Source organism: Ambystoma mexicanum, chromosome 2q (assembly GCF_040938575.1).
Source record: "Ambystoma mexicanum isolate Mex_15411 chromosome 2q, UKY_AmexF1_1, whole genome shotgun sequence".
Classification (NCBI taxonomy): Eukaryota; Metazoa; Chordata; class Amphibia; order Caudata; family Ambystomatidae; genus Ambystoma; species Ambystoma mexicanum.
Genome location: NC_090924.1, coordinates 280,968,413 through 280,981,111, shown reverse-complemented (window position 1 = coordinate 280,981,111; position 12,699 = coordinate 280,968,413). Strand labels below are relative to the sequence as shown.

The following is a 12,699-nucleotide window of genomic DNA, read 5'->3' as shown; positions in this document are numbered from 1 at the left end:
ACCACCGAAGTTCCTGGCGAAACCACGGAATGGTGACGCTTCTGGTGCGGTAGCCCAAAATGGAGTTGGTCACCCCACCGGTTGGCCCAGGCATGATTCCATAAACTCCAGGCTGCAGGAACGCGAGAAGACATCACGACCGGTTGTTGTCACCAGTTCAAAGGGGTGAAGCACCAGCAAGTGTCTTCTGAGATCAGTAGCCAGACAGGGCTTCACTGGAACAGCAGCAAGAATTGATCGCCAGGCCTCTTCAGGATTCTTCCTCAGGTCTTTTTTCATCTGCAAAGCTACACAGGACATTTAGTTCCTCTTCTGATCTGCTGGAATGGCTGGAGGACTCCTCTTCTTATCCCAACTTCAGGTGAGTGATCAGACTCAGCCCTCCAATGGGAAGGTCTGCCCACACACCAGCAGTGCTCCAGTCAGGGACCACTGTGAGTCTGACTCATGCATGCACACCCAGACTTACTGGCACCAGTGTGTGGATTGGGACCAGACAGTCCCAACCCACTTCCTGGGGCCAACACACACATGGCATGCACTAGCCTGTGAAAACAGCAGCTTTCCCGGGCAAATGCAAGACCATAAAAGGGAATTCCTGACTTGAGAAGGCACAAGAGGAACAAAATGGCCAAAGAACAAGCAACAAATCTCATGAGCCAACTACAAATGTAGCAAACATTGTAAAAATGTAACCACTGCCACCCAATTGTCTTTATGCGCATTTAAAAGTAACCAAAAATCCCTTTGATGTAAGTCTACTGTAATACAAAAGTATCCCCTTTGCACTACATTGAAAGATGTTTTGTGCAATATGAAAAATGTACCCAAACAGTAAAAAGACAAATACTTTTGGGACATTCTGTCCTGTGGGACGGGACCGGAGCACTTTAGTAAAAAAGCATCACATTGAAAATCTGTCCTTCTCTTTTTACGCGGGGTACCGCACGTGGCCGTCCTTCAGTCCTTTTCTCTGTGCGGTCAGGGCTGGACGCACTAGCATCACTACGAAGACCTTTTTTCTTTCCCGTTGTCCTTGTCTCCTGCTCCGGATCTGCGGTCGCATAGTCCTCAGTCTATGCCGGAGTGTCTCGGATTTTCCACTTGTTCTTCTTGCGAGCGTCACTTTGCTAGGGCGGATCCCCATTCTCTCTGCTTGGAGTGTCTGGGACCGGATCACCGTTGGGACTCGTGTTTTTTCTGCGACTCCCTTTCGGTTAGTGCACTTCAACGTCATCTTCATAGGTAGGAGGAAATCTTCCAGAAGGTTCCTCCATCGCATTTCCAACTCTTCATTGACAGAAAGAAGAGACGCCCGGTAAGTTCTTTACTTCTCCAGCATGGGGTCTGGCATGGATTCACATGCTCATGAATATTCCCCGTCGTCAGGCTGGGAATCCTCGGTAAAGAAAAAATCAGTATCAGTTTCGTTTCTGATCTGTCTTTCGTAGTAGTAACCAATCACTGATCTCTGCGTCATACTGACCACAGCCAATGACTGCCCTCTACCTAAACCCCGCCTCTGGCAGCCATCTTCAGATTTTTACCGCACGTTCAAGTGTTGGGATCCTCGTGCTATTGCTCTCGAGCGTTAGTGCTTTTTTCACGTTTTTTCTCAGAAAAATTTCTCTTTTTTCGGTCAAAAGAGCCTCAAGCTCCACCGTCTCTTCATCCGATTAACGGGGACCCGTGTCAGATTCGTCTACGCCCCTCAAGGGTGAAGATTTCGTCGAGCCACGCTTTTGGAGGACTCCAGAAGTTTCTCAGGCCCATCTCGGACATGGCCCAGGAGAAGGGAAGCTCGACGCCCGGAAAGCTTTTCAGGGTCTGCCCTGGATGCCAGCTTCAGAATGTCTTTAAGGAGGACGAACACTCCCTTTGCCTTTACTGCCTACATGAGGACAAGACGCACGTGGAGAAGGACTGTGCGTTTTGCGGCAATATGTCGGAGCGGACCATGAAGGACTGCCATCAACGTCTCGCCAACTGGCTGGAAGGAAAGAGCCCGTCAGGCGAGAAGAAGAAGAAGTCCGAGCAGTCTTCTAAGACCTTTGAGGGCGCCCCGGCGACGGGGGTCCAACAGAAGGCCAAGCAACGCAAGTCCGCTGGCACCGGGAGCGCCGAACGGTCGGGCTCTACGGGCGCCAGGCAGGGCGCATCCTCCCTGGCGCCATCAACCACGAGCTAACGCTCTGGCTCGGGTAAGAGGAAGGCCGAGCCCCTGGCGAAGCTCCTGGAGAGACCCCGGTCGAGCTCGAAGGCCCCATCGGAGGGGGAGCAAGGCGGTGACCCTCCCCCCAAGGAGAAGGCGGTGAGCGTACCTAAGGTGGTGAAAGCCTTAATCCACCCGGCCAAGGCCTCTATCGAGACAGTCGCGGCGGCCCTGGCTCAGCCTGTGGAGGCTACACCAGTGGTGGCGACCTCGAGGCCCAGAGTCTCCCTGCCACCGCGGAGGGAGTCCTCTTTCATGCCCATCGACAGGACCCCCGTGAAACCTCCGACGGAGAAGAAAAAGGGGGGGCAGGAGGTCGTCGTGGATTCGGCCTCAACCTCTGAGGAGGAGCTGATCCAAGTCTTAAGCCACGGCGTTGGCGTGGAAGAAGACCAGCCCGTCGGGAGGGACCCCGACGTAGGAGACGACGAGAACGTCGAGGGTGCCGACGGGGCTCCTGACCGCCCCTCGGACTCCCCTCAACCAGTGCCGCAAGACAACTCGGCGACCATTTTGTTGGCTATTCAGTCCTTATGCTTGGAGATGAGGACGAGACTGCCGTTACCACCAACGGAGGAACCGCTCCCGACCGGGGACCAGGAGCCAGGCCCTTCTGGGAGCCCTCCCCCTAAGAGAAGAAGGATTCATCCTCCACCTCCTTTTCAGCCATCGCGCCCTGTTCAGCCCTCCTCCCCGTCCACGACACGTGGGGATGATACGGGGACTGACACGGCCGCGACGGGTACAGACGACGAGGTTTACGACGAGGATCTCCCGTCGTCACCTCCCACCCGGGCTTCCCTGCCCGACGAGATTGGATCGTTTCACTCCATGATCGCCAGGGCATCCGAGCTTTTCCAGCTCTGCCCGGAAGAGAAGAAGGAAGGTTTCCTTTATCAACGGCGCGAGACCAAGGGGAAGACGGTCCTCGCTGTACCTCTACTAGACGATATTTGGGATGAGGGCCTCGCCCTCCTCAAGAACCCATCCACGACGCCGGCTAGAAGGGATCGGTACGAGAAGAAGTACCGGGTCCCGGACGCGGCCCCCTTGTGCCTTCGGGCACAGCCGACCCCGGACTCGGTCGTCTCTGCGGCGGCCAGGAAGAAAGCGGGGGGGGTGCGGCCTCTACATCAACCTCCCTACCGGACGGCGAGGGAAAGAAATTAGACACGATGGGACGCAGACGACGATTAAGGCGGCCAACGCCTTGGCTATCGTAGCCCGCTATGACAGAGAGTTGTGGTACAAACTGGTCCCCCTGCTGGACTTCCTACCAGACGACAAGAGGGCGGAAGCCCTTGAGATCTTGCAGGAAGGAGAGGTGGCGTCGGACCACGCCATTACGATTGCGACGGACATCGCTGACACTGGATTTTGCCAGTTGGGCAACGGCGTGTGCCTTAGGCGGCGTGGATGGCTCAAGGCTACTGACTTCCGTCAGGACGTGCAGACCAGAGTCTTGGACATGCCGTTCGACGGAAACAACCTGTTTGGGAAAGCAGTGGACGATTCCCTTCAAGCCATCAAGGCGGACACGGAGACGGCCCGGGCTCTTGGGGTTCTCCAGCAACGGCGGCCGCCCTTTCGGAGCGGCGGAGGCAAACAGGGTGCCTCCAAAGGTTCCAGCGGCGGATTTTCCACCTACCGTCAAGCGGCCCGTTCGTCGTCACAGGAAGCTTACAGGGGACGAGGCAAGTCAGGCGGACCCCGCCGTCGTCGCCAAGGAGGACAAGGCGGCAAAGCCTCGTCGAAGCAGGACTGAACCGGCCGTGGGGTCGGTGGGAGGCCGGCTGGCGAGCTTCGTCAGCGTGTGGGAGTCCATCTCCACCGACCGTTGGGTGCTGGACGCCCTGGCTCAGGGTCACGCGCTCGAGTTTCTAAAGAGGTGCCCGCGCGTCCCCCCTGTGGCCAGGAAAGAACATCACGTCCCTCAACTGCTCTTGGAGGTAAAGGCGATGCTCAAGAAGGGCGCCATCGAGCTCGTCCCAAAGAGGCTTCGGGGCTCTGGAGTTTACTCAAGATACTTCCTCGTGAAGAAGAAGACGGGAGGATGGCGTCCCATCCTGGACCTACGACGACTGAACAAATTCATCAAGGCACAGAAGTTCCGGATGGTCACCCTCCAACACGTCCTGGGTCAACTGGAGGAGGGCGATTTCCTGTCGTCGTTGGATTTGGAGGATGCCTACTTCCATATTCCCATCCTAAAGGGACACCAAAAGTTTCTCAGGTTCGTGGTCCAAGGGCGTCACTACCAGTTCAGAGCCCTTCCCTTCGGATTGAGGTCGGCACCCAGGGTGTTCACCAAGTGCCTCGCACCGGTGGCGGCGCAGCTGCGCCGAGAGGGGATCCACGTCTACCCCTACCTGGACGACTGGCTCATCCGAGCAAAGACGAAGGAGCTCGCCGTGGAGCACACGGCAAGGACCGTCCAACTACTCACGGACCTGGGATTCTCCATAAACTACGCCAAGTCCCACCTGGTGCCCGCGCAAGACGCACTGTTTCTGGGAGCGAAGCTCGACACAGTGTCGCTTCTGGCCTCTCCGTCGGAGGAAAGGACGAGGGCCATCTTGGGCAAGGTGCAGCGGATGCTGGTTGCGGACGCGGCCAGTGTGAGGTCCATCAAGTCCCTCCTCGGAATGATGTCTTCTTGCATTTATCTCATCCGCCTGTGCAGGCTCCGGATGCGCCCGTTGCAGGAGTTCCTGGACGCGCGTTGGATCCAGACGACGGGCAGCTTCAAGGAGAGGATCACACTCGACGAGAGTTTCCGACGAGCGATCCGGTGGTGGGGCACCCACGCGCATCTGACAGCGGGCATGGACTTCCAGACCCCCGGCCACCAGGAGACAGCGACCACGGATGCCTCCCTGGAAGGGAGGGGAGCGCACACCGAAAATCTGCACGCGAGAGGCCTTTGGCTTCCGACGGAGAAGTCCCTCCATATCAACGTCCTGGAGCTCCGTGCAGTGTTTTGGGCCCTCAAGTCCTTCCTTCCGTCCCTCAAGGGCAAGGTGGTGAGGATCTTCACCGACAACACCACCACCATGTTCTACATCAGGAAGCAGGGCGGTACCAGATCCCCAGCCCTGTCCAAGGAGGTGCAGGATCTGTGGCATTGGGCCGTCGCCCAAGGGATGTTTCTGGTGCCGTTTCATCTGGCAGGGATAAACACCATCGCCGACTCGCTCACCAGAGAGCTGCGCTCGTGCCACGAGTGGGAATTACGACAGGATCTAGTGGACCGCCTCTTCCGATGGTGGGGCACTCCCCAGATCGATCTGTTCGCGACGGCGACGAACTCCAATTGCCGGAGGTTCGCCAGCAGGTTTCCCCAGCCGAGGAGCATGGGCGATGCTTTCTCGTTCCCCTGGGAGGGCCTGTTTCTATACGCGTTCCCTCCATTGCCATTGCTGATCCGGCTCATCAACCAGCTCAAGAGGTCACGGTGCAGGATGTTCCTCGTCGCACCTGCGTGGCCGAGGCAGATATGGTTCCCGGACCTTATGGACTTGTCAGCGTCCCCGTCAATCAAGCTGCCAGTGGACGCGGATCTTCTCTCCAGGGAAGGAGGCGCCATCCTCCATCACGATCCGAAGTCGCTGAACTTGCAGGCCTGGCTCCTGCAGCGTTAGAGTTTGGAGGATACGACATACCGGCCGACTGCAGAGAGGTTCTTGCAAAGGCCAGGGCGTCCTCAACTCTTAAATGCTATGGACACAAATGGAAGAGGTTCTCTGTCTGGTGCCACGCACAGAAGATTAACCCTCTACGGATTACGGCTCCCCAGGTACTGCCGTACCTTCTGACGCTGGCCAAGGCTGGACTGGCGCGCGCGTCCATCAAGATTCATCTTGCTGCGATCTCCCGATACACCAGAACCACGGGGCGGACGTCTTTGTGGTCTCATCGTCTGGTGAAAGAATTCATGAAGGGACTGTTCAGATCGTTCCCGCCGGTGAAGGCTCCGGCCCCGGCGTGGGAGCCCAACTTGGTGCTGACCAAGCTCATGGGACCTCCGTTCGAGCCTCTGCACTCGGCTCCGTTGAAGTTCTTGTCGTGGAAAACAGCGTTTCTTGTGGCCATCACCTCCGCACGAAGAGTGGGAAAGATCCAGGCCCTTTCCTGCAAGCCCCCGTACTTGACTTTTCACGACACGAGGGTAGTGCTCAGGACGCACCCCTCCTTCATGCCCAAGGTGCCGTCGGACTTCCACCTCAACGAACCCTTGGTGTTGCCTGTTTTCTTCCCGTCGCCTTCGTCGCCGGCCGAAAGGACTTTGCACTCGCTGGATGTGGCTAGAGCGCTGAAGTTCTACGTGGACCGCACGAAGTGTTTTCGGAAGACGTCCCAACTTTTTGTGAACTTTGGACCTGTCAATCAGGGGAAGGCTCTCTCAAAGGCCTCCATTTCCAGATGGCTCTCCGGCTGTATCATGTACTGTCATCGGTTGGCAAACCGACCGCTGCCTGGCCGTCCGAGAGCCCATTCCACCAGAGTGATCGCAGCTACCACGGCGTTCCTATCTGGTGTGCCCTTGCTGGACATCTGCAGGGCTGCTACGTGGAGGTCGACGCACACCTTCACGAAATTCTACTGCGTCGATCGGGATTCCAGGGAGGAGTCCAGGGTCGGCCAAGCAGTGCTGCGCAACCTGTTCGCCTAAGGTGAGCCTGGTGAGGAGGTAAGAATTGCTTAATGTTGAGTTTGATGTAATGCTTAATGTTGAGCCTTTGCCACCTCCCGTGGTTGTGCATGTGTGTACTGCTATGTATTCTTTATTCATGAGCATGTGAATCCATGCCAGACCCCATGCTGGAGAAGGAACAAGTTACTTACCTGTAACTGTTGTTCTCCAGCATGGGTCTGGCATGGATTCACATGCGAACCCTCCCGCCTACCCCTCTGCGGCTCTTCACTTGGTCATACTGCCACTTCACGTGCTACCAAATCTGAAGATGGCTGCCAGAGGCGGGGCTTAGGTAGAGGGCAGTCATTGGCTGTGGTCAGTATGACGCAGAGATCAGTGATTGGTTACTACTACGAAAGACAGATCAGATCAGAAACGAAACTGATACTGATTTTTTCTTTACCGAGGATTCCCAGCCTGACGACGGGGAATATTCATGAGCATGTGAATCCATGCCAGACCCATGCTGGAGAACAACAGTTACAGGTAAGCAACTTGTTCCTTTTCACGGCTCCCCGGCCGCGGGACTCCTTCCCGGGGTCCTCCAAATCCGGGAGGGGCTTCAAAAGCTTGCAGGCTTAATAGGCATACAAGGGTTTTCTCTGAGGGTTTCTGCGAGGAGACTGCCTATACCGGGTCACGATTCGAGATTCACTGATCGGGTGCTAATAGGCAGCATAGTCGTGCTGAGGCATTGGGTACCGGAGTTCGCTCCAAGGTCTCCTTGTCTGGAGCTTCCCACACAGACACTGGGGTGTGCCCTGAGGCCTCTGTTGAGGCTTTCTGTACCGAACCACGGTTCGAGGCACCAGTTGAGGGAGCTATTAAGACCAGACTCTGTTCTGAGGTTCCTCTTAACAAGGCTAAGGTATGCCACTACTGCAAACGGTCTCGCTTCCTGGCAGCCTCTTCGTCAGAGGATGCCTTTTTCGGGGTGTTTCAGACAGTTATGCACTCTGACCCCATGAGGGAGTACTTTAAGAGCCTTTCTTGTAGCTCTGTCACCAGGGTTTCCCCTGCAGTGCCCCAAATGCCTAACAGGCGTACCAGAGATTCCTCGGAGGGTTCTGACAGACCTGCCAGTACCGGACATTGTTCCGAGGTTCACCATCATGGTGCTAAAGTTAAAGGTTCCTCTTGTGGAGGCTAAAGCCTGTACCGAGTCCCGACTCGAGGCCTCTTTTAAGGGAGCTTTACGTACCAGGTTGAAACCTTAGGTTCCTCTTGTGGAGGTTAAAGTCTATATCGACAGATCTGAGAGGCCTTCTCTGAGGGTCTTGACGGTGAGGTATTGTCCTCAACCGTCCCACGCTCAGGGCTGTGGTGGTACAGGTTCTGTTGAGGGGTCATAGAGGTGGGGGGGTCACAGACCGCATTCCCTCTGGTACCGGTTTTTTAGAGGTTCCTCCGTTGGAGGCTAATTTTGAGACTGGTTTGAAGTCGACTAAGCATCCAAGACCACCCAGTACCGGCTCTGCCGAGGTTCCTTGTAAGGCTAAAGTGTTACTTAAGCCCCCTGACTCTCCTGAGGAGGCAATTGCCTCAGCTACGCATGTGATGCATTTTTATCTTCAGGTGGTGACAAATGGCAGCCCAACCTGCGTGGCCTACAGTGGCCATTTTGGATACCTCCCTTACACCTACGTTCGCAACGTCTGGTGCTGCGAGCATTCCTTTTGGCAATAGAAACCCGTTCCGCCCTTCTTTGACAGGCGTGCGTGAGCTCCGCTGCCTCATACTGTCTCGCTCCCTCATGCTTTTGCTCCTCTGATCTATGTGGACCCGGCTGGGGGTGGACCCTCCTGGCAACCATCCTCCTAAGCCCTCGGCTGAGGATGATTTTTTTGGGAAGTTTCAGATGCTCAGGCACTCTGACCCTATGAGGCTGTATTTCAAGCGTCTTTTCACTCCTGTTCCACCCCGGCAGCTCCGATTCGGTTTTTCTTTCAAAACCTGAGGCCTTAGGTGTGGAGGACCAGTCTTCTGTTTCCGCCTCGTTGGGATGAGCCTTAAGCGCATGAGGACGGCGATGAGCAGCCCCGCTCGGTGAGAGTATTCAATGACCGGGAGGGGCTTGTGTAGCTCAGTTACCAGCGATTCCCCTGAGGTGCCTCAAGGGCGTAATAGGCGCACCAGTGTGTTCTGTGGGTCCCGTAGAGGACCTGCCAAAACCGGACTTGGTTCCGAGGTTCACCATTTGGGTGCTAAGTTTCAGCTCAGTTAGTCTTTGGCTCTGGTTGCCAGGGTTCGCCCTGAGGTCTTCATGTCTGGAGTTTTCTACACTGATACCGGGGTATGCCCTGAGGTCTCCGTTTCTGGTGCTTGTCACACTGAGCCACGGCTCGAGGCCCCTCTTGAGGGAGCTATATATTCTGGGTTAAAACGCAAGGTTCCTCTAAATACAGTACCGACGGAGTTGAGGGATCTTCTAAGGGTCCTGTCGGTAGGATACATTCCTCAACCGTCTCGGGGTGTGGTGGTACCGATTCTGTCGAGGGGATAAAGAGGATGATCAGCAGCAGGCCTTCCAGTACTTGCTCTCCCGAGGTTCCTCCATTGGAGGCTAATTCTGGGTCAGTTCTTAGGATGTTCACTAAACATCCTAGATCTGCCAGCACCGGCTCGGCCGAGGATCCTTGTTTCAAGGCTGTTTTTCTTAAGTCCCCTGAATCCCCTGAGGGGACAGGTGCCTCATTTCTCCTATGACGCAGTTCTCTTCAGGTGTTGACTAAATGGCGGCCCAGCCTCCTTGGTCCACGGCAGCCATTTTGGATACCTCCCTTACACCAACTTTTATTTCGACTGGCGCTGGGAGCTTTTCCTTTGGGGCCGAGCAGTTTTTTACGCGCTATTTGGACAACAGGAGCCTGTTTGTTGGTCCTGGCGGCAGCTTCAGCTAAGGCCCCTTGTACACAGAGGTTATCGTCTCAGACTCGGTCCTTCTCTGGGATCAGGGGGTTTCAGGGTCGCAGTGCGCACCGATCTGAAACTCCTGTTGGTAGCCCTGCCTTAAGTGGCAGCGGCAAGGTGGTTGGTTTTTCTCTCGGCTGTCAGCCTCCTCTACAGGGACAGATAATCTCCCTGCCGACATCACCAAATGATATTTTTTTGTCGGTCACACTACACTTCGTTGGGAGGACCAATCTAGTCTCATCTGGAGTCTTGGCAAACCATCACGGAAGACTGGTGGGGTTTGTCCATCGTTTAGGTGGGTTTTCGTTTGCCATTTCCTCCTACCCCACCCTTCAAACCTCTCTTCCGTAAATTCAAGTTGATCACGCCCTTGCCAAATAAAGTCCTCTCTTTGCAAGGGTGATTGTCTCAGTGTGATGGTCTTCCAGGATGCGTAAATGCACATTCTGACTAGGAGCCCGCATATGAAATATCTGATGTTCTCTGGAGCCCGCATATGAAATATCTGCGGTTCTCTTTGGGAGCAGAACACTTCAGATTCGGGTACTCTTTTTGGTCTCAGCTCAGCGAGACGCACCGGAAACTACTCTGAGGGGCCCTGCAGTGGTCTCCCAATACCAGATCTTCTTCCAAGGTTCCCCATTTGGGGCTAAGGCTGACCCCAGTTCTGCTGTGGCTTTGGATACCTGGGTTCGCCCTGAGGCTTCTCCATCTGGAGCTAACTGTACCGATTCTTGGCTCGAGGCCCCTCTCGAGGTGGCTATAAGACCAGGGTTAAACCTGAGGTTCCCCTGCTTGGGGCTAAATCGGTCACCAACAGAATTGAGACTCCCTCATCGAGGGTCCTGGCTGTAAGGTATATCCCTATGCCTTTCCACGCGCGCTGCTGTGGTGATACCAGTTCTGTTGAGGGGGCGAAGGAAGGCGGTCACGTACCATGTACCTTCCAGTACATTGTTTGCCGAGGATCCTCACTAGAGGGAAGCCCCTGACACATCTAGTTAAACACCCTAGATCTGCCAGTACCGGCTCTGCCGAGGTTCCTTGTTCAAGGCTCAGATGGCATGCAAGGCCCCTGACTCCCCTGGGGAGACTATTGCTTCTCTTGCTCCTGTGACGCAGTTCACCCCTGGTGTGTGATAATGGCGGCCCAATCTCTGCGGGTCACAGCTGCCTTTTAAGATACCGCCCTTAAAGTGAGGTTTTACATCAACAAGCAGGGCGACAAAGACTCTCCTCTCCTTGTGGATCTTGTCATGCAAATTTGGGCTGGCCTATCCAGCATATTGTTTGGCTCCAGGCTCCACACATCCCGGGTCACCTCAATGTGACTGCAGATTAATTCAGGTACCAGTCGGCATCGGTTACGAGTGTGAGATGAACAGCAATATCATCTCCAACTTTTCCAGCAATGCGGCACGCCAGAGGTGGTCCTCTTTTCAGCTCGTGGGTCAACATGAAAGCTTATGCTTTCCCCTCATTGCCTCCTACCTATTGGTCGCTCTGTAAACACATCGAACCGTTGCCAAAGTAGCTGCGTGGTCTTTCCCACCAGCTTTTGTGAAACATTACTGCTTAGACCTGAACTCCAGGGCTGATGCTCAGTTCGGGCAAGCTTTTCTCAAAACCTCTTTCAGTAAAGGAGTTCCATCAACCCGTTATTCTGTAAGGAGTGCTTGGTAATCTCCCAAAAGTATGGAGGAAAGGGGACGAGACGTAGGAGTATAACAAAGTTACTCACCGTAGTGACTACTTTACTCTTAGTCCATAGTCCCCTTTCCTCCATGCGCCCGGTCGTCGTCCCCTCTAATAAGTATCCTCTATTATTGCTTAAATGGTCTCAAACCTGGTGATAGACTAAGCACAGGGTGCTTCGGGCACCTCCCTCACTTCCTGCCTACCCCAGACACCCTCGAGCAAGAGGCGGGCTTCACTCGTGAATCCCGCCAAAGGCAAAGCGAACAATGGGACCAAACCTGGTTTGGCCCGCAGAGTAAATCTCTAGAAGGACATTTCCACAAAGAAATTGGGGGAAGAAAGAAGACCGGGCCGTTTAGACAAAAATGGCACCCTTGGGTGCTTTACTGCAGCTGCGAACGCAGCCCGCGGTAAATGCACACCATGGTAGTTGAAGTGAAACCACTGCCACCAGCCATTCAGTGAAAAAGGGGTTACATAAGCATGTTTACATGAGAAGCTAGACAAAGGGGATACTAGGTAACCCCTCCAGCACCCTATTGTAAAATAGTGCGTGCTGGGTCTAGAAAGTTACGAATGTAAGTAAAGTCAATTTCACTTTACTGCTCTGGGAAACAGTAGTTTATCCCAGAGAAGGCATTTAAACCTTTGGGAAATCTGAAAGACTTCCCTGTGCCACTGTATTGAAGGTGCTGTGTGACACAATGTAAAAGATGATGCCTGTGGAGTTGGTCAGATTCCACAACCAAAAGAAACACGGTGTACTAAATCACATTAAAATACATGAGTGTGGGGGAAAAAAGGGTCGCACTCTCTTCAGGTAAAAAAAATCAAGTCCTCAAAATCCATCAAAGTTGCTGGGGGTCTCTAAGGTGGAGGGAATTAGCACATTTCTGAGAATGTTCCCTAACAGCGATGCATGTGGACTCATTGTTGCCATAGACCACTCTCACAACCCTCCTGAGACTAAGCCTTACCTCTCTGCTTCCCTACATGGGTTGGGTTTGGCTTGTTCTCAGTGTCTCCTTGTTCACCATAATAGGGTGCCCTCCCAAAATCCATTCCGAGGGTTGATTTTGGAAATCCATCTTAAAATGTCAACTGAGATTAAGTTGTTGCTTACTTGCTTCTGGTACATATCATGTATTTGGCAAGATTTCCTATGATTCAAGTGGAGCAA

The 12,699-nt window shown here is 54.4% G+C and overlaps 1 protein-coding gene across 8 annotated transcripts in view; it reads left to right on the top strand.

The window, feature by feature from the left end:
* The window catches only part of TRRAP (transformation/transcription domain associated protein), a 2,065,012-nt gene that overhangs the window by 819,784 nt on the left and 1,232,529 nt on the right, over window positions 1–12,699 (top strand). The window lies entirely within an intron of this gene.